The sequence below is a fragment of the Panthera leo genome, chromosome A3 (genome assembly GCF_018350215.1).
Source record: "Panthera leo isolate Ple1 chromosome A3, P.leo_Ple1_pat1.1, whole genome shotgun sequence".
Lineage (NCBI taxonomy): Eukaryota > Metazoa > Chordata > Mammalia > Carnivora > Felidae > Panthera > Panthera leo.
Window position 1 is genome coordinate 54,442,010 of NC_056681.1, and position 18,404 is coordinate 54,460,413.

Genomic DNA, 18,404 nt, shown 5'->3' on the forward strand with positions numbered 1-18,404 from the left:
GTAAGAGTTCTCACCCTTGAGATTTCCTGTTTTAGAGGCTATATTAGGCAGTGTTCTCCAGAGAAGCCGAACCAGTAGGATATACAGAGATACAAAGACAGATTTGTTACAGGGATCGGTTCACATGGTTATGGAGGCTGAGAAGCCCCATGGTCTGCACGCCAGAGAACCAGGAAAGCCGGTGGTGTAACTCAGCCCGGGTATCGGGGGCCGATGGTGTAGGTCCTGGACAGATCCGAAGGTCTCAGAAGCAGGAGTACTGATGTCTGAGGACAGCAGGAGATGGACTCTGGCTCAAGCAGAGAGCAAATTCGCCCTTCCTCCGCCTTTTTGTTCTATTCAGGCCCTCAAGGTTTGAGTGATGCCCGCAGCAATCTTTTTTTTCATTCACCTACAAGTTCAAATGCTGATCTCTTTTGGAAACACTCAGTCAAGTTGACACAAAATTAACCATCTCAGAGAGGAAATCAGCATTGAATCCACCCATTTCCAAACAGTGGGGTAAGCCTGGAAACCAACTTCCTTTCTTGCACTGCAACTACTTCTTTGCTGAACTAGAGCTAGGCATCACCACATGTGTGCAGCCAGTCCAGGCCACCGTATGTCATAAGTCTCAAACACACGCACGATTTCAAATACCGACTTAAAAAAAAAATAAGCTATCTCATTAGTATTTTTTTAAATGGAATACACGTTGAACTAAAATATGTTGCTGAGTTCACTAAAAGATATTATGAAAATTCATTCAATTATATGTGGCTATTAGGAAATTTTAAAGTGCATCCGTGGCTTGCATTATTTTCTGCTAAACCAGCACTGACCTAGAAGGAAAACTAGGATCCCCTTTCACAACTTTTCTTAAGCCAAGACCCCAGCAAGAGAGAGCTCTGAGGAACTTTCAGAACTGTCGTTTTTGGACTACCCACTCCGAACCTTCAGGCTCTCTTGGTTCTCCAGAGTCCGAGACCACCCAAGCAGATGCCACTAAAGGCAAATCTATTCCTCCCACAGTGACCCCTCCCAAAAGGGCCTGGGGAAGCGGACTCCTGAAATGGCCTGGAGAGATTCGGCCCGAGAAGTTCTCACTCCCCAAAAGAGACCGGAAGCATATCTTCCCACTGGCCGTTTCTCCAGGCGCTCTACGGTATAACACGCAAAACTAGGCTCGTCAACTCGGTACCTGCGGAACTAATCCGAGTTACTTTTTCCATGTTGCAGGCATGCTCAGAAATTTTGTATATTAATAGATATTGTGACTCTCTCAGAGTCAAACATGTTATGTGGCTCTTCCCCAAATTTATTGAGGACAGATTCTTCACACCCTGTTCGAACATCCGCTAAATATACATCAAGAAAGGCTGTATGGGCTCTGTGACTTCTGCTGTCACCCGGTCCTCTCCCTCCCTAGGAGGAGTGGCCAGGGTTACCAGGCACACCACTCTGGGGCTGAGAAGAAACTCCAGCTGCTTCTAGTTTCTAGAATACTTTGCTCACTGGCATTTGGCAAGATGGCACTTTATTTAACGGCGAGAGGAATTCGCTGATATTCAACCAGGTAAGACCATTTTTCTCTGCCTGGTTTTGATATTCTGTTCTCCAGACTTTGAGAGAACTTAATTTCCCTCTGATTTATATGATCATGAGAGATTTCAAAAAATATATGTAATTTGTGTACTGGGAGTAAGCGAGAAAGCTTTATATCAATGCCTAATTCATTCACCTCTGTGGAAAAATATAATCAATTTCCAACAGACAGCTTTAAGATTTACATAGTGTTGGATTAAGGACCTTACTCAATAATCATCATTTCTATTGTTTCATATCCAGGCTCCAACCTGCCCAGAGCATGGGGGCGGTGGACCATAGAGCCTGCCTGTGGCCTGGTTATAGTAAGCCGCCAGCAGGCTGGGGTTGCGGGACGGCTGGAAGGGGGCCAAGAAACTCATTTACTTCAATCCCTATTGTTAACATTGGCTGCTATTATGTTCCATCCCAGTCCCGCTTCCCACCCCTGCAACTCTGAGGTTCCTCCCAGATACCTAATTCAGGCCACAGCCAAGCTTCTAGCTTCTACCATTAGCTTCCCACACCTGGCTCATTTAAAAAAAAAAAAAAAAAAGTCATCCATAGGTTGGTCTTGCTATCCTAAGTATTTCCTTACTCTTAGCTCAGTCTTCCTGGTTTCATCATCACTTAACATTCTTTGTTAAACAGAACAGCTACACTGTACCAGGCATGGGGCTAAATGGGGGCCAGAAAATCAAGCTCCTACAGGGTCTGCACATGCAAAGTCAGTTGATTTGGGTTAAAAAAGTAAAGTCCTGACCTCATTTGGTTGACTTCATTATTCCTTTTTGCTTTTTTATCTTCATGACAATGACATTAAAGTTTGATCCCAATTCATGGTGGACCACATCTGCCAGCTGTCTTTCCTCTGGAATGCTTGCTCATTATCCGAATGCTGGCAGTGCCCTGTTCTCCCAAGGACCTGCTTTCCGTTCTCCTCTGGATGCTCTGGAAACTCCTGGGAGGCTGGTCCCAGGGCAGGGCCATTGCTGGACACAGAGCCTTCTCTGCCTCTGCTAACACAGCAGAGACCCAGTTTCAGCTGACAATCTCATATTGCTGGGCAGGAAACAAAAGAGCAATTCAGTCCTTGTGAAAACTTGCCAGATTTCCATGCAACGATTTTCCTTCTTGAAATCACTTTTTTGTGTTTCCATCCCAGAAATGAATTCAAAGAAAAATGAGTAATTGCTGGTCTACTCGGAATCACTGGGTCCCCACAAGTAAGTTCATTCCTGCGTGAATCTATTAATTTCCATTTCCAGGGCTTTCAGATGTAAAACAAATGTTTAGTGTAATATGCACCGCTACCCTGCTATAATTAAACAACCTCTTACTGTCTAAATTGGCAAAGCACTTCATCGATCAGTGTAAATTTGGTCCTTAGGAGATGGCTTTCACATTTTCTTGATACATAGGAAAATGGCCACAAGTCTTTTGTAAGATTTCTTGGATGCTGCTCTCCCCCAGGTTACAATAATAGTAACTGTTGTTTCTTGGTGGCCTCATTGTAATGTTCATATCCAGTGATGGCTCAATGCACCTGTACATAAAGGGGAGTGAGTGGTGGGGAAACCGATTAAGAATAAAATACAACTGGGGCACCTGGGTGGCTCAGTCGGTTAAGCGTTAAGCGTCTGACTTCAGCTCATGTCATGATCTCACAGTCCGTGAGTTCAAGCCCCACGTGGGGCTCTGTGCTGACAGCTCAGAGCCTACAGCCTGCTTCAGATTCTGTGTCTCCCTCTCTCTGCCCCTCCCCCACTCACACTCTGTCTCTCTCTCTCTCTCTCTCAAAAATAAACATTAAAAAAATTTTTTTAAATAAAATATAACTGCCTCTTGGATAACACGGGAGGATTAGGGATACTGACCCCCGTGCAGTCAAAAATCTACATGTAACTTTTGATTCCCCCAAAACTTAACTACTAATAGCCTACTATTGACTGGAAGCCTTACTGATAACCATCAACTAATATATTTTGTGTGTTGTATGTCTTATAATACTGTGTTCTTACAATAAAATAAAGTAGAGAAAAGAAAATGTTATTAATAATATCATAAGGGGGGGCGCCTAGGTGCCTCAGTCTGTTAAGCGTCCGACTTCAGCTCAGGTCATGATCTCGCGGTCCGTGAGTTCGAGCCCCGCGTCAGGCTCTGGGCTGATGGCTCAGAGCCTGGAGCCTGCTTGCGATTGTGTGTCTCCCTCTCTCTCTGCCCCTCCCCTGTTCATGCTCTGTCTCTCTCTGTCTCAAAAATAAATAAAACGTTAAAAAAAAATTTTAAAAAAATAATATCATAAGGAAGAGAAAATATATTTACAGTACTATGCTATATTTATTCAAAAAAATCTTCGTATAAATTAACCTGCGCAGTTCAAAACCGTGTTGTTCAAGGCTGACTGTATATTCCATTCTAGGACCATTTCCTGAGTTTCTATGTAACACCGTTCTGGGTACAATTTACTCCTGGTATGTACTAGGAGCCGGTCACAATATCCAAGATGTGGGTTCCCTGTAATTCTAAATATGTCTTGTGTCATTTACCTTCTTCTTCCGCAAAGTGGGGATGTTGGATTCCTGCCAGATCTGATAACCTGGAATTCACTACTCACACGTAGCCAATAGGAGGCCCAGATTAGTTCTCTGCCATTGCTCCCTTCTCTGCCCGGGTGTTGGGGCTACTGTGCCCTACTCACATCCAGCAAGTCCTGGCCGCAGACCCTAGGGCTAAACCAGATGGGAACAGGAAGGCTATCGGTACTCCATCACTCCATGGTTAGCCCTCGCTGCACACTGCATTTCAGATACCAAGGCTTCTGTGTAGTTCTCTGAAGATGGCCGCCACATCACATTTGCATTCGTTCATCAGGGCTCAGCCGCAAAGAATCCCCTTGAGCTAGTGGAGGCAGAATAGGATTCAACTCGGGCTACTAAATGGCTTACCAGATGCTTGGACACACTGAAGAACAGACCCCAGGAGGAGCTCCCTGGAGCTGCTCACAAAGCCTGCTAGCAGAACCAGGCCACATTCATGGCCATCAGGGAGGGGCCTGCAGCATCAGCAAACAGCCCCCACACCTGTTGGCTTCAGAACCACTCACCTCTGCTCATGGCACACCAGTTGAAATAGGTGTCTCAGCCTCTGCCTTTCTGCCCACTTGACTGTATCCAAATTTAACCTCCGCCATTTCCCTCAGAAGGTGGATCCTAAGTGATGCCTAGAGTCCTACTTCCTGGGATTCCGGGGAATGAGTTTTTCACCTGTTCAACTCTGCAGTCTAAGAGGGCACACCGGAAACCGGAAATGCACGCGGAGTGAGCTGACACCTGGTTTTGTCAGTTTCCCAAGCCGTAACCTGACACCCTCCCCCTCTTGACTCTATCCATTTTTATCTTCATAGTTGGCTTAATCCCCTAGGGCTCTGGAAAGCTATTTCTATTGGCTGAGAACCAGCTGGGAACCAGCCACATGCTGACAAATTCCAAACCCAGGACTGTTTTGTATCGAACACTTCTCTTTGTGGAGGTCCCAATTTTTCCGAGAAGTGCCTCTTCTCCCCACCACCCCTTGACATAGTTATCATTTTAGAAGTTGAGTCTCCACCACCTGAAACCACAGTTTATTAATCCAGGAATAAGTAGATCCCTAATCTGAGCCAATCAGGGATCTCCTCTTGAATCTGTGGGCTGGCTCCCAAGACGGCTGCATCACACTTAGTGGCTGAAGCTATAAAAAATATCTCAGGAGCTCTCAGAGGCCATGATTTCTGCCATGTGGCCAGCACTGACCGCAGTGAGAGTAAAGAAGGAAGTCGATGGAAAATCATGAGATAGGGAGGGAGTGTCAATGGTATTTTCATCTCTGGTTCCAGTTTTTCCCAAATCCCGCCCCATGTCAGTCTCTTAGCTCCATGGGATGGTTCTGTGCCCAAAGAGTATTGTCGTTCTCCCTCTTCTGCTTCAGTCTGAGTTGGCCTCTGTCATCTGGAACAGGAGGTCCAATTAGTACATATTTATTGAGTGATTTGAGGGAGACTGATTCTCATTAGCCTACACACATACTGTTATTTCTCATTAGCCTAACACACACATGCACACACATGTATACATACACACACACTTCCTGACCGCCAGTTCTTAAAGCTCCAGTCCCACTGCTCCCTTCCCCTTCATGGCAAAGCCTCAAAAGAACTGTGTGTACTTCCCTCACCACGTCCTCTCTCCCACCCGCTGTCTACCTCGCTGCTGGCCTCCATGTCGCCAACTTCAGGGTCATCTCTCAGCCTCTCTCTTGACCTCTCTGTCACACTTGATGCCACTGATTATTTCCACTCCCTTACAATCTCCTTCATTTGCCTATAGGCCTGGGTTAGCTTGGCTTCCCTTTGGCCTCACCATTGCCCCTGCCTGGTGCCCCCTTTGGTTCCTCCTCATATCCTTGGACATCTTAATAGTTGTGCCATTTGTTGACCTCTTTGTTTTTCTATACCTCCCTTTGCCGTTCATCTATCTGCTCTCTATCACAGGAGACCTGGCTGGGCAGGCTGTTTTCCCAGATGACCACACCAGCTGTCTTCCGCTGTATATGGCCAACTGGAGGCTCTGCAGGGAGACCGAGCAGGGATCCTTAGGCACTGTCTCCAGCAGCAGTTTCATTATATCCTGTCTCCACCTCCTGGGGGTCTGCCAGAGGTTCAGGGTCCATCAGGTAAGCCTAGCCCCCAGATTCTGGTAACACCACCTCTGCTTTATTCCCAGACAACGTGACTGTGTAGAAAATCTGATGCAATCTAAAAATCAGCTATGAGAATTAATGAGTTTACCAAGGTTGGCAGCTTACAATATCAAGATACAGAAATCGATTATTTATCTACATACTAGTAGCAATCAGAAATGAAAGTAAAATCAGTATCACTTAGTATCACATAAAAATATTAAAAACTTAGGGATAAACCTGACAAAAGGCGCAAAAGACCCCACACTGCAAACCTTTGTGGAGAAAAATTAAAGAGACTTAAATTAATAGAAATATATACTTTATTCATAGGCTGGAAGACTCATTTCTCCCCAAGTTGATATATAGATTAAAAACACATAGAGAGAGGCACCTGGCTGGCTCAGTGGGAGGAACATGTGACTCTTGATCTCAGGGTCGTGGGTTCAAGCCACTCATTGGGGGTAGAGATGACTAAAATAATGATAATAATAAAACTTTAAAAATTTATTTATTTATTTATAAAAACATATAGGGAATAGTCACTAATATTGTAATAACATTGTATGTGGCAGATGGTGACCACATTTATGGTAGTGAGAATTGCATCATGTACAGAATTGTTGATTCACCATGTTGTGCACCTGAAACTCACATAACTTTGTATGTCACCTATACATCAATAAAAAACAAGAACAGTCCCAGTCAAAATCCAAGCAGACCATTTTTTTGTAGAAATTAACAAGCTGATTCTCAAATCTATACAGAAATGCAAAAGACCTATAATAGGTAAGATAACTTTGAACAAATAGGATTAACACTATTTGATTTCTATAATTATTAGAAAGCCATAGTAATCAAGACAATATGCTACTGGCATAAACACTGACAAACAGAATAGAGTCTAGAAATAGACCCACATGTACACAACTGAGTTTTGACAAAGATGCAAAGAGAATTCAGTGAGGAAGGGAGAGTCACTTAAACCAATGGTACTGGAACTATTAGATATTCATACACCAAAAATATTTTTGATTCATAACTGGTACCATATATGAAAGTCAACCCAAAGAGGATCAGAGTCTTAAATGTACAACCATGAAACTTCTGGAAGAAAGCATAAAAGAAAATCTTTGTGACTTTGGGTTAGGCCAAGACCAAATAATGACCCATAAAAGAAAAAGTTAACCTTTGTTCTTTGAATGACATTGTTAATAGAATGAAAAGACAAGCCACTGGCTGGGTAAAGATAATTGTCAATCATTAACAGAATAAGGACTTTATCAGACTAAATAAAGCTCAATAATAAGACTAATAGCTCAATAATAAGAAAACAAACAGCTCAGTTTTAAAAATGGGCAAAAGTTTTGAACAGGTACTTTACCAAAGAAAACATTTCGCATGACAAATAAGCACACAAAAACATGTTCAACATCATTAGTCATCAGAGAATGTATATTAAAACCACCATAAGGGATGCCTGGGTGGCTCAGTTGATTTGGTGTCTGACTCTTAATTTCAACTCAGGTCATGATCCCAGGGTTGTGAGATCAAGCCCACATTGGGCTCTGTGCTGGGCATGGGACCTGCTTGGGATTCTCTCCCTCTCCCTCTGCCCCACTCCAGCTTGTGCACGCATGCTCTCTCTCTCAAAATAAATAAATATTGAAAAAAAAACCCACTGTGAGCTAATACTCCATACCTATCAGAATGTCTAAAATTTAAGAGACTGGCCTTATCAGCTGTGACAATGTGAAGCAACTGGAACGCCTGGCTCTGGTGTTGGGACCGCAGCATTTTACAACCACTTTGGAAAACAGTATGGTTGATTCTTAAAAAGGTAAATGTCTACTTATCGTAGGATCCAGCCTTGCCACACTGGGCATGTATCCATACAAAGGCTTGTACACAAACATTGACGGCAGCTTTACTTGCAATAGTCAAAGACCAGAAGTAATTCAAATGCCCACCAACAGGTTAGAGGATAAGTCTTGGTATGTCCATACAATGGAACGCTCCTCTGAAATAAAGGGGAACAAACAGTGGACACATGCAACAAGATGGATGAATCACTAAATAAATATCGATTGAAAAAAGCCAAAGGAGAGCCCATGGGGTGTGATGCCACAACCTGCAAGTTCATCTGCAGGGACAGACAGCAGTTGAGTGTTTACTTGGAGGAAGGGGTGGGAGGCAAAATGTACAAAGCGGCACCGTGGATCTGTTCATGACCTTGATTTGGTGATGGTTTCACAGGTGCACTCACATGTCAACACATTAAATTATACACTTACAAATATATGCAGTTTCTGGTGTATCAATGATTCTTCCATAAAAGTTGTATAAAAACAACTAAGTCAGACCATGCTTGTCCTCTACCCCAAGCCCTGCATCTTGCGTGAGCGGAAAGCCAAGATCCTTACCCTGGCCTCACGGACTCTGGCTTTCCCCAACCTTGTCTCGCTGGTCCAGACACACTGAGTACCTGTGTTTCACACAGCTGTTCAAAGATAGCAGGCATGTTTCCACTTTAGAGACATTTTTGTTCACTTTTCATCTGTTACCCAAATTTCTATGTGGCTAGGTCCCTCCTTTCAGCCTTGCTAAAATGTCACCTCGTCAATGACGCCCACCCTGACCACATTATTTAACTCTCCGCAATCCCGAGTGTTGTTCCCTTGCTCTGTTTTTTTTTCATAGCACTTACCACCTTCTAGTAAAATAGGCATTTTATTTACTTATTATATTTCTGATTTAGTGTGTCTCCATCTCTCACTGGAACATAAGCTCCAGGAATGCAGAGGAGTTCTGCCGTTCCCACTTCACCCTGATATATTCGAAGACCTAAAACAGAGTGAACACATAGTGGGATCTTATAACTATTTGTTCAATGAATAAATGAATGAAAGAATAGACGAATGAATGAATCAATGACTAATGCATGGATAATACCTTCTAAGGACAAAGGTAGCCTACATAATTACAGTTATAATATTGAGCTCAGAATACATTGCTAACCTTTTGACTTTTATGTCCAGAGAGTGCTTCATGATTTTACATGGTTGTGTTCTGAGCGGTAGTATTTTCAATCAGTAATAATGGCCAAAAACATTCAAATGCTCATTTAATGTGGATGATTGCAAATACGACTTGCAATAACATCTCCCAAGTCAAATCTATAAATAAGGACTCCCCATTAATAGCTTTTCCCATAATACACTGAGTTAGCAAAACAGCAATTACGGATATCCCAAGAATGAATAAACTCATTTTTTGCATGTATTACCCTTTGAGACAATGGAGTCAGCTTGAGAAATTGAGTGCAATAGGCCACCTAGTTGCTTTAGTCAAATTTGGTTTAGCGCTACCGAAATTTCATTTTCACACAGACAAGGGCACTGTTCTGATGCCCAAAGCTTTTAGGTAAAAAGTCTTTAAAGTAATTTCATGACACAAAAATGTGCATGTTGTTCTTTTCGATTTGATGTTTCAAGTTCAGAATGCCCACCAGCCTCTGCACAAGAATTGTTGACAGCAACAGTTCTCAGAGTTTGTTCGCTGTTAGAAATACAGTTTTCCAGACCTCAGCCAGCCCTACAAACTTTGTGGGAGGGGTCCAGAATTCTACAAGCCAATTAGGGGATTCTGGTGGCCGGCCAAAGCAGAACCAGGACCACTGGTTGCACACAATAGTGAGGTTTGGAAACAAATTCACTATGGTGTCACTTTTACTGCCTGAATGGAAATTAGTGCCCTCAAATAAATCAGCGAAATATTCTTAACAGCTTTGTTCCTTCTTCCATTTTCTTTGTCGTATTTTTTAAACTGGACAACTTTTTCTGGAGGCACATTAAAATTTAGATAATGAAAAACACTATTCATTTCCAGTAATCAGCAGAGACTCATCAAGAACAGAGTGAATAAATGCATTTTTATATGTTAACGTAATAGATTTACTATGCAGTAGCAAAAATTAAATACCCACACACATGCGCGCACACACACAGCATTTTTATTGATATGTTATGGAGGAAAAGAAGCTGCAAAATAATACAATATGATTTCATTAATATAATGTTGAAAAACGGGTAAAACCGAACTGTAATGTTCAAGGATGCATACTCAGGTGATAAAAACTAAAGAGGGTCCAGAGTGGTATTCAAGTCAGAATAACGGTTGCCTCTGGAGGGAAGGAGGGTATTTTGATGGGGATGAGAGTTACAGGCGGGGCTTCTGGTATAAAAGCAATGCCCTGTTGACCTGGATGGCAATTATGTGGGAATTTGCTTTATAAATACGTTAGACTGTACATGGAAGTTTTCATGCAGTTTGTATGAGCATATTATATTTCACAATTCAAAACTGTCTCAAAAAGAAATAAAATGTAAGAGTTGATACTCTTGCACCTGCCTTGGCTTCAGGAGTGAATGTTACCAATACAGGTGGAAGGCCTGTGGGTTTCTCCGTGATTCAGTCCTGTTTTCTCCCTTTGACCCAAGGGAATTGTTCTAAATTTGTTTTTAATCATTCTGATTCATCTTATCTATTTCTGTTATATACATGTGTATGTACATATATAACCTTAACTAATGTATATCATTGTGCTGCCTGTTTTTCAACTTCACATAAATAATCTTACACTGAATATATTCTACTGCAACGTTTTTACTCATATTACAAATTCATGTGAATTCTTTTGACTGTGGTCATTCATTATTATTTGTTTTGCTAGTGCATTGTCTGTGGATACTTGGTTGTGTATAGTTTTTGTTATTTATTATAAATGGTGTCACTATGAAACATTCTTGTGCAGATGTTATAAAATTCCATCTATATGTATGGAAGATGATACTTTATGGAATTATATAAATTATGGAATATGTATATAGGTATGTGTAATTACATATATGTAGAATACATACATGGAATTTCTTGGTGTGTGACTAACAGTGGAATTTCTCAGCCATACAGTATATGGTCACATTGAACTTGACTAGATATTGCTGATTAGTTCCCCAAGGAGGCTATACCAGTTGACTGGCAGACCGGGACTGTCTTACAAGTATTAAACGGAATCAAACTTTGGTTCTAACATGCATTCCCCTGTTCCCTGGCCAGATGACCAACCTTTCATATGGCCATTTATGTTTCCTCTTCTGTGTATTACCTGTTCATACTTGCACCCTTTTTTTTATATTGAGTGTTTCTTTTTTCCTTTTTTACGTTCTTATTGTCAAGAATGTGTGGGTTTATTTATCTCTCTGGATTGTGTCTTCTGAGAAATGGAAGTCCTTGTTTTAAATGGAGTTGTACTCATTTATTATTTTCTCCAGGATTTACAATTTTTGAGTCTTATTTGTAATTTTTCTCCATCTCAAGTTCATAAAAATATTGTTTTATGAAAAGCTTTGCTTTTCATATTGATGTTTGCCCTGTCATTTGAAGGGGCTAAGGGTCCACAGCTGTGGGCTGGCTTGCAGTGCCACCAATGATCTCTTTCTCTAGAGACCATCACTTAGTATTTACTTCCGGACCAAATATCTAAATAATGTGGTTATATTGCTCTTTCTCAGTTTTTCAGTTGTAGACATTTTCTGTCAACTTCCTAGTATGATGGATGAAAATGTAGCTTTTTTTTAAAAAAAAAAAAAAAAAAAAAAAAAAAGCTTTTTTGAGAGAGAGATTGAGAGAGAGAAAGCAGAGGAGGGGCAGAGGATCCAAAGCAGGATCTGTGCTGACAGCTGCAAGCCCGATGCAGGGCTCAAACTCACAAAGTATGAGATCATGACCTGGACTGAAGTCGGACACTCAGCTGACTGAGCCACCCGGGCACTCCTTGAAAATGTAGCTTTTTGACCTGACCTTGTGTCTCTTGTCCGCCACATCCCAGATCTTTCGATGATGTTCTTCCCACCATGTTCTCCCCTTTTCTTAGGATGGGAATTCCAAATAGTGGATTGTTAGCTTTTGCATATCTTATAATTTTCTCTTATCTCTTCTCTCCATTTCTAGAAGATTTTCTCAACATTATTGCCCAGCCTTTCAAATAAATCTATTTAAAAATTTTTTTTTTTACATTTATTTTTGAGAGACCGAGAGAGACAGAGCATGAGCAGGGGAGGGGCACAGAGAGAGAGAGAGAGAGAGACAGAATCAGAAGCAGGCTCCAGGCTCCGAGCTGTTAGCACAGAGCCCGACGCATGGCTCGAACCCACAAACCGTGAGATCATGACCTGAGCCGAAGTCGGACGCTTAACCGACTGAGCCACCCAGGCGCCCCTCTAGTAAATCTATCAACTAGGGCCATCTCGTTTGTCATCTCCAAGAGTTTGCTCTTTCTGTCACTGCTCCTGTTTCCTTAGCATCCTGTTTTTGCCAGGATACATTGTATTCTAAGGGCAGGATTGTGTAGCATTTTGCAGTGCAGGAGGGAAAGCCTGAAGGGAACTGGCCTGGGGGAACCTAGAAATACAGGTGAGTAAACAGGCTGGATAAACATTGTCCCATAAAGACATGCCACCCAATTATGTCATTTGAAAAGTTCTAATAGACATATTTTTTAAGTTTTTTTTTTTAATGTTTATTTATTCCCGAGATGGAGAGAAACAGAGCATGAATGGGGGAGGGTCAGAGAGAGGGAGACACAGAATCTGAAACAGGCTCCAGGCTCTGAGCTGTCAGCACAGAGCCCGACGCGGGGCTCGAACTTGCGACCACAAGATCATGACCTGAGCCGAAGCCGGACGCCTAACCGACTGAGCCACCCAGGCACCCCTCTAATAGACGTATTTTTAAAAGTGCAAAGAAAGAAGGTGGAGTTCATTTTGATAATGTATTTTACTTAACCAAATATATTATTGTTTCAACATACCGTAGATACAAAAACTTATTAATGAGATATTTCACATTATTTTTCAGCGTGTCTTCACAATTTGGTATGTATTTCACACTTAAGAATATCGTCATTCAATCTTGCCATGTTTCAAGTTCTCGATCACTGCATGTGGCTGGTGGCAACTGTTGGGGGAGGATCGAGTCCACAGGGAGCTGGACCATGCCAGTAGGCTCGTTTCAAAGCTGCCCTGACTCTCAAGAACTTCCTCTCCAGCCCGCCTCCTATCTTTCCGGAACTTGCCCCCAGTACTCTGACCCCCATGGGTGGTAGGGCCTAGAACACTCCTCCATCCCATATCCCTGTCTTAGCCCAACCTCGCTGCACCTGCCCTCCTCTGCATTGTTGCCTCTCTTGGACATCATTTGTGTTACTTACTTCATTTGCTCCCCGTTTCAACGCTTTGAAAGCACTGGTGAACCCAGGGCTCACTCTCTGTTCTTCTTCTACCAAGGGCTATCATCGTTGAGCTCTGCTTAAGACCTCCACCTTTGCAATATCAGCCTTGATACCCCAGGCAGTTGCCCAGCTGACTGACCCTTAATCTAGCTAGAAATGCTGCAGCCTAAAAGTGTCATGACAGGCTGGAGAGAACCCATCCTGAAACGGTGAGTACTGGATCCAACTGGCAACTAACTTTGGGCGGGGTGTGAACTCCCAGATAGGTGGCTAGCTCTGGTCATGACTGGCTCAAGAACTGGAGAAGGCTTGGAGCTGCAGTGTCTAGGGCCTGGGCTCTGGCCTTTGCCCTGATAGAGAGAAGGCAAGGCTAGGAAAAATGCAGGAGGGGCCACTAGGAGGCAGAAGAGATGCCCCCAGTGTTTGGGCACCAGAGGCGTGGAATGAAACCCAGGGTATGCAGGAAACTCGGCCTGCCCTGGACCCCTGAGGAATGGACCAGGCAGGTGTGCCTGGTGAGTCAGCCCTGGGCCCCTGCTGCCCTCCCGATGACTTACAGCTCATACAATAGCCCAATTGTGTCACTGCATTTAGCCATGGCTTGGGTTGCAACCCAGGGACTCAGCCCAGGGACCTCCAGGGACAGAGAGAAACAGCTATGAGAGAGGTCTTTGTGCAAATCTGTCCTGCAGGAAGGAGCCCAGGGGTCACAGAGAGCATGGCTGTGGCTGAGGAAGGACAATGCTGGACAAGAGGAGAAGGTCTCAGCAATTCATTTGGACTGATGGCCTGTGGGTGTCGGAAAGTGGCAAGAGGGAAGCTTATCAAATTGGGGTGGAATTGCTGTGCATTTTAAGTGGGTTTTCAGACAAAAGACTTTGAAAGTCTGAAGCCTAAGTGAGCTTAGCGAGAGCACAAGATTCTTCAATGATTTCTAACCAAGTGAATAATTAGAATACATTTGCCTTTTTCAGGACCTATTTGAGACTGTTTACTATTTGTAAACAAAAATGAAGGGTAGCTTGGCTCTCTTGGGGCTGAGAGTTCAGTCTCCCCTGGAAAAAAAAAGTTTAACTCATTTTTTGTAGAAGGTGACTCTCTGAAGGGTTATTCTAGACCATGTTTAGACATGAGACAGATGGAGGTATTAGCTTATTTCTGTGAAACAAGAAGTTAAAATGCTCAGACAGAGATGTGGGCCCAAGACCAATGGAGCCACGTCCTTTGTCCAAGGCACCAAACAGTGGTGCCTTCTCAAGGCCACCTGCTTGCAAGGAGTGCTTTCTAGGCGTTAGCCTGTCTTCTATTGAAAAATAGGCTGGGGAAGGATTTTTAAGCTCAACACTGTGTCCAAACACTAAAAGTCACATGTAGCCTCTGTTGTCCCAGTTTGCACCAGCCCACAGACTTTATGTTGTGATAGTCCCAAGGATATAAGTCTGGTTTCTGTAGCTCCAATGTATTCATTAATGCTGGGCCTCCAGTGTTGGATTCACATCCAATTCTTTATGGAAACATTGGGTGAATCTTACCTGGACCCTGAGGGACTTCTTTGCTCCTGTGGGACCCCCTCACATTCTTCCATTGTGGCCTTTCTTATTGGTGTCTACTGCCTTGGCCTCAAATGCAACTATAGGGACACCTTTCCCTCAACTTGTGTGTTCTCCAATGGGCCCAGTGGAAACCACTGTGAGAGTGAAGACCATTCTCAGGGAGACAGGGTGTTCTCCTTTTCCTTGTCTTCCCCTTCCCCCACCCACACTCCATCATTCTGTCAGGAATCCCCATGCAAATTCAGTCCTACCTCACCTCCTGACACACATTTGCAGAAAAGTCTGGATCTAAATGGTAACATAAATATGGGACCTCCACTAGTAACAAGAACTTACACCCTGGAGGAAACTCTATAAATTGTGACAAGATGCCAAACTCTGACTCTTTTTATCCTGCCGTTTTGGCCCCTGTCCCAATGGCTGAGAACAATATGGCAGGTGCCGCCTCCTAAGACGATATCATGGGTGCCATATCCTAAAATTAAGTGTGTGGAGTTTGTGGAACCAGTTCTGCCAGCATCACCCATCAACACCTGTGAGCGGGTTTTGGTGGAAGAGGCTGAGGGTGAGGGATGTTTTGGGGAGTGTTGCGGCTTACCCCATGGGAGAGTGAGTGCTCCCCCCTTCGCCTCAAGCAATGTGATTTGGAGTTGATGAGGACCACTTGGAAAGCTGGATTTGATGTCCCCTGGAGCTTGGGAAGAAGAGGGAGGTTTTTTTTTTTTTTTTAAAGTTTATTTATTTATTTTGAGAGAGAGCGAGTGCACAAGTGGAGTGGTGGGCAGAGAGCGAGAAGGCAGGCTCTATGCTGTCAGCACAGAGCTCAATGTGGGGCTCGATCTTATGAACCATGAGATCATGACGTGAGCCAAAATCAAGAGTCGGCTGCTTAGCCAACTGAGCCACCCAGGTGCCCAAGAAGAGGGAGTTTTGATTCCCCTGTTAAACCTAAAGGCTACAGCTGCTCTATCCTGGGAGTGGAGTAGAGAGAATGGACTGCATTGGGAGCAATATGCACATGTGTGGAGGACAAAGCAGAGAGGTTCTGGAGAAAGGTTAGTGACCCTGAAGAAAGGAACCAGCCTGGAGTCACCTTAAAGAGGATCCCACCTCAGGGGACTGCCTGGGAGGTGAGGAAGCATGCACAGAGGAAGCTCAGAGACTTCAGGTAGAGTCAGAGAGAGCCGGCAGAGGACAGACGCGGCCCATACATTTTGGTAGGGAGATCCCGAGAACTCGACAATGCACCCTGCAGGCATCAGAGCCAGTGGTTGTACATCCATCCGCACCGTGGTCAGAATAGGACTTGTTGCCCTGACCACTCTTTTCTGTCCCACTCCAGCCCCTCAGTCAGGAGGAGGTGGGGGAGGTGCAGTGAGGAACAGGGAAGAGTCTACCATTCTGTCTTCTACCCCAAGCTGGGATAGTTTTCAATTGAACAACACCTCAGAATCCCATTGGATGGGGATTTTCAATTATTGAAACAAGACTGCTTTTGTGACCTAAAAGACCAAAAATACTGTAAGGCCTGCTCAAGATTTCATGCACAGCCAGAAAAGAAGGAAAGAGCAAAGTTGAAGGAGTAATGGGAGAATAAATAGAGTAGTTTTCTGCTTGCCCCTAATGGATCCAGCAACAGATAGCACAGTTGAATACAGTTACTAAGAGTTAATATAGAGAGAGCAATTAAAAATAATATTTAGGCACAAGTCTACAATGCTCTTGCTATTGAGATCTCCACTCACTGGCTTACTGGCTTGTATGCGTATTGAGGGCAGTGGTACGGTTTAATGTTTAGAACATCACGTCTTACTAAAACTTTTTTTTTTTTAATTTTTTTTTAACATTTATTTATTTTTGAGACAGAGAGAGACAGAGCATGAACAGGGGAGGGGCAGAGAGAGAGGGGGACACAGAATCTGAAACAGGCTCCAGGCTCTGAGCCGTCAGCACAGAGCCGGACGCGGGGCTCGAACTCACGGACCGCGAGATCGTGACCTGAGCCGAAGTCGGACACTCAACCGACCAAGCCACCCAGGCGCCCCTAAAACTTTTATCTCTAAGCATCAGGGTTCAACTCAGCACAGTAGCCCATGCAGGATCTAGGACCATGTGCAAGAAGGACAGGCTTCCGCTCTCCATCTCATGCTTGCTTCCGGCAGATTCCGTGCTCACCCCACAGTGGGGTCACCTACACTGCATGGCTTCCTCCCTACCTTTCTCTGCCTGCGTACCACATACCTCAATTTATGTGGTTGGTAAATGTGTATATAATGCAACTCCATCTTTATTTCATATATTTTTATTTCTTCCTTATCACACAGGTAAGCCATCTTTTATTGTGAGAAGCATTGGAACATGTAAGTAAATACATAGAAAGAAAGCTCCCATAATTCTGCCTCCTGTACTCCACTCTCAACTAATAGATACTCACATGCCTTTTGTTAATTGGCTTATACCACAATTTCTAGATTTCTCAGTTTTAGGCATTATGGGATTTCTGCTAAGATGGATGAGAATCCAGTTTGCTAACACCACATTCCACCCCCTCTTCCCATCCCTTCAGTACCTCACATCTTTTTTTTTTTTTTCTCTTATATGTTGACTTCGTGACTTTAAGCCACTTACACTTTTAGCTATTGTCTATCAACTACTGACAGACCTTCCTGTGCTTTCCTTTATGCTCCCTTCCCCTTTTCCTCTATCAGCTTTGCTATCTAGAATTGTACCTGTACACTGTCAAGGTGGACAACATCCCCCAATGTCAATAGCCACATCATTTCCATGCTTGTTCCTTTTCATGACCACAACATTCTCTCAAATCTGAAAATATTACTTTTGATCACTTTAAAGTACTTGTTGAATTATCTCTGTTTCTTCAGTTGTTAGTTCTCGTTTTGGACTTTAGTGTTTCTCCTCACATTTCCTTTAGTATTGATAATTATTGGTTTTTGGTCACCTGCCTGTCAAATGCCAGTTTTGTTTACCAGAGCCTACCCCTGGTGACAGGCAGGATATTTAGGTATACCATTAGTTAGCATTAGTTATCACAGATTATGTTAGTCGTCACCATGTAACTTACCATTCCAGAGCTGGGATGCATCCACCAGCTATCCCCATGTACACTCATACGTAATTGCATACCACTTACAGTCTGCACACTGTGCTTTGAGCACCAACAGATAACCTACACACAATAGTGGGCGCCTTTGGTGTGGACCCTCTAGAATCAGGAATATGGTGAGAATATTTTGGCCTGGGCTAATCTTGAGTGCAGC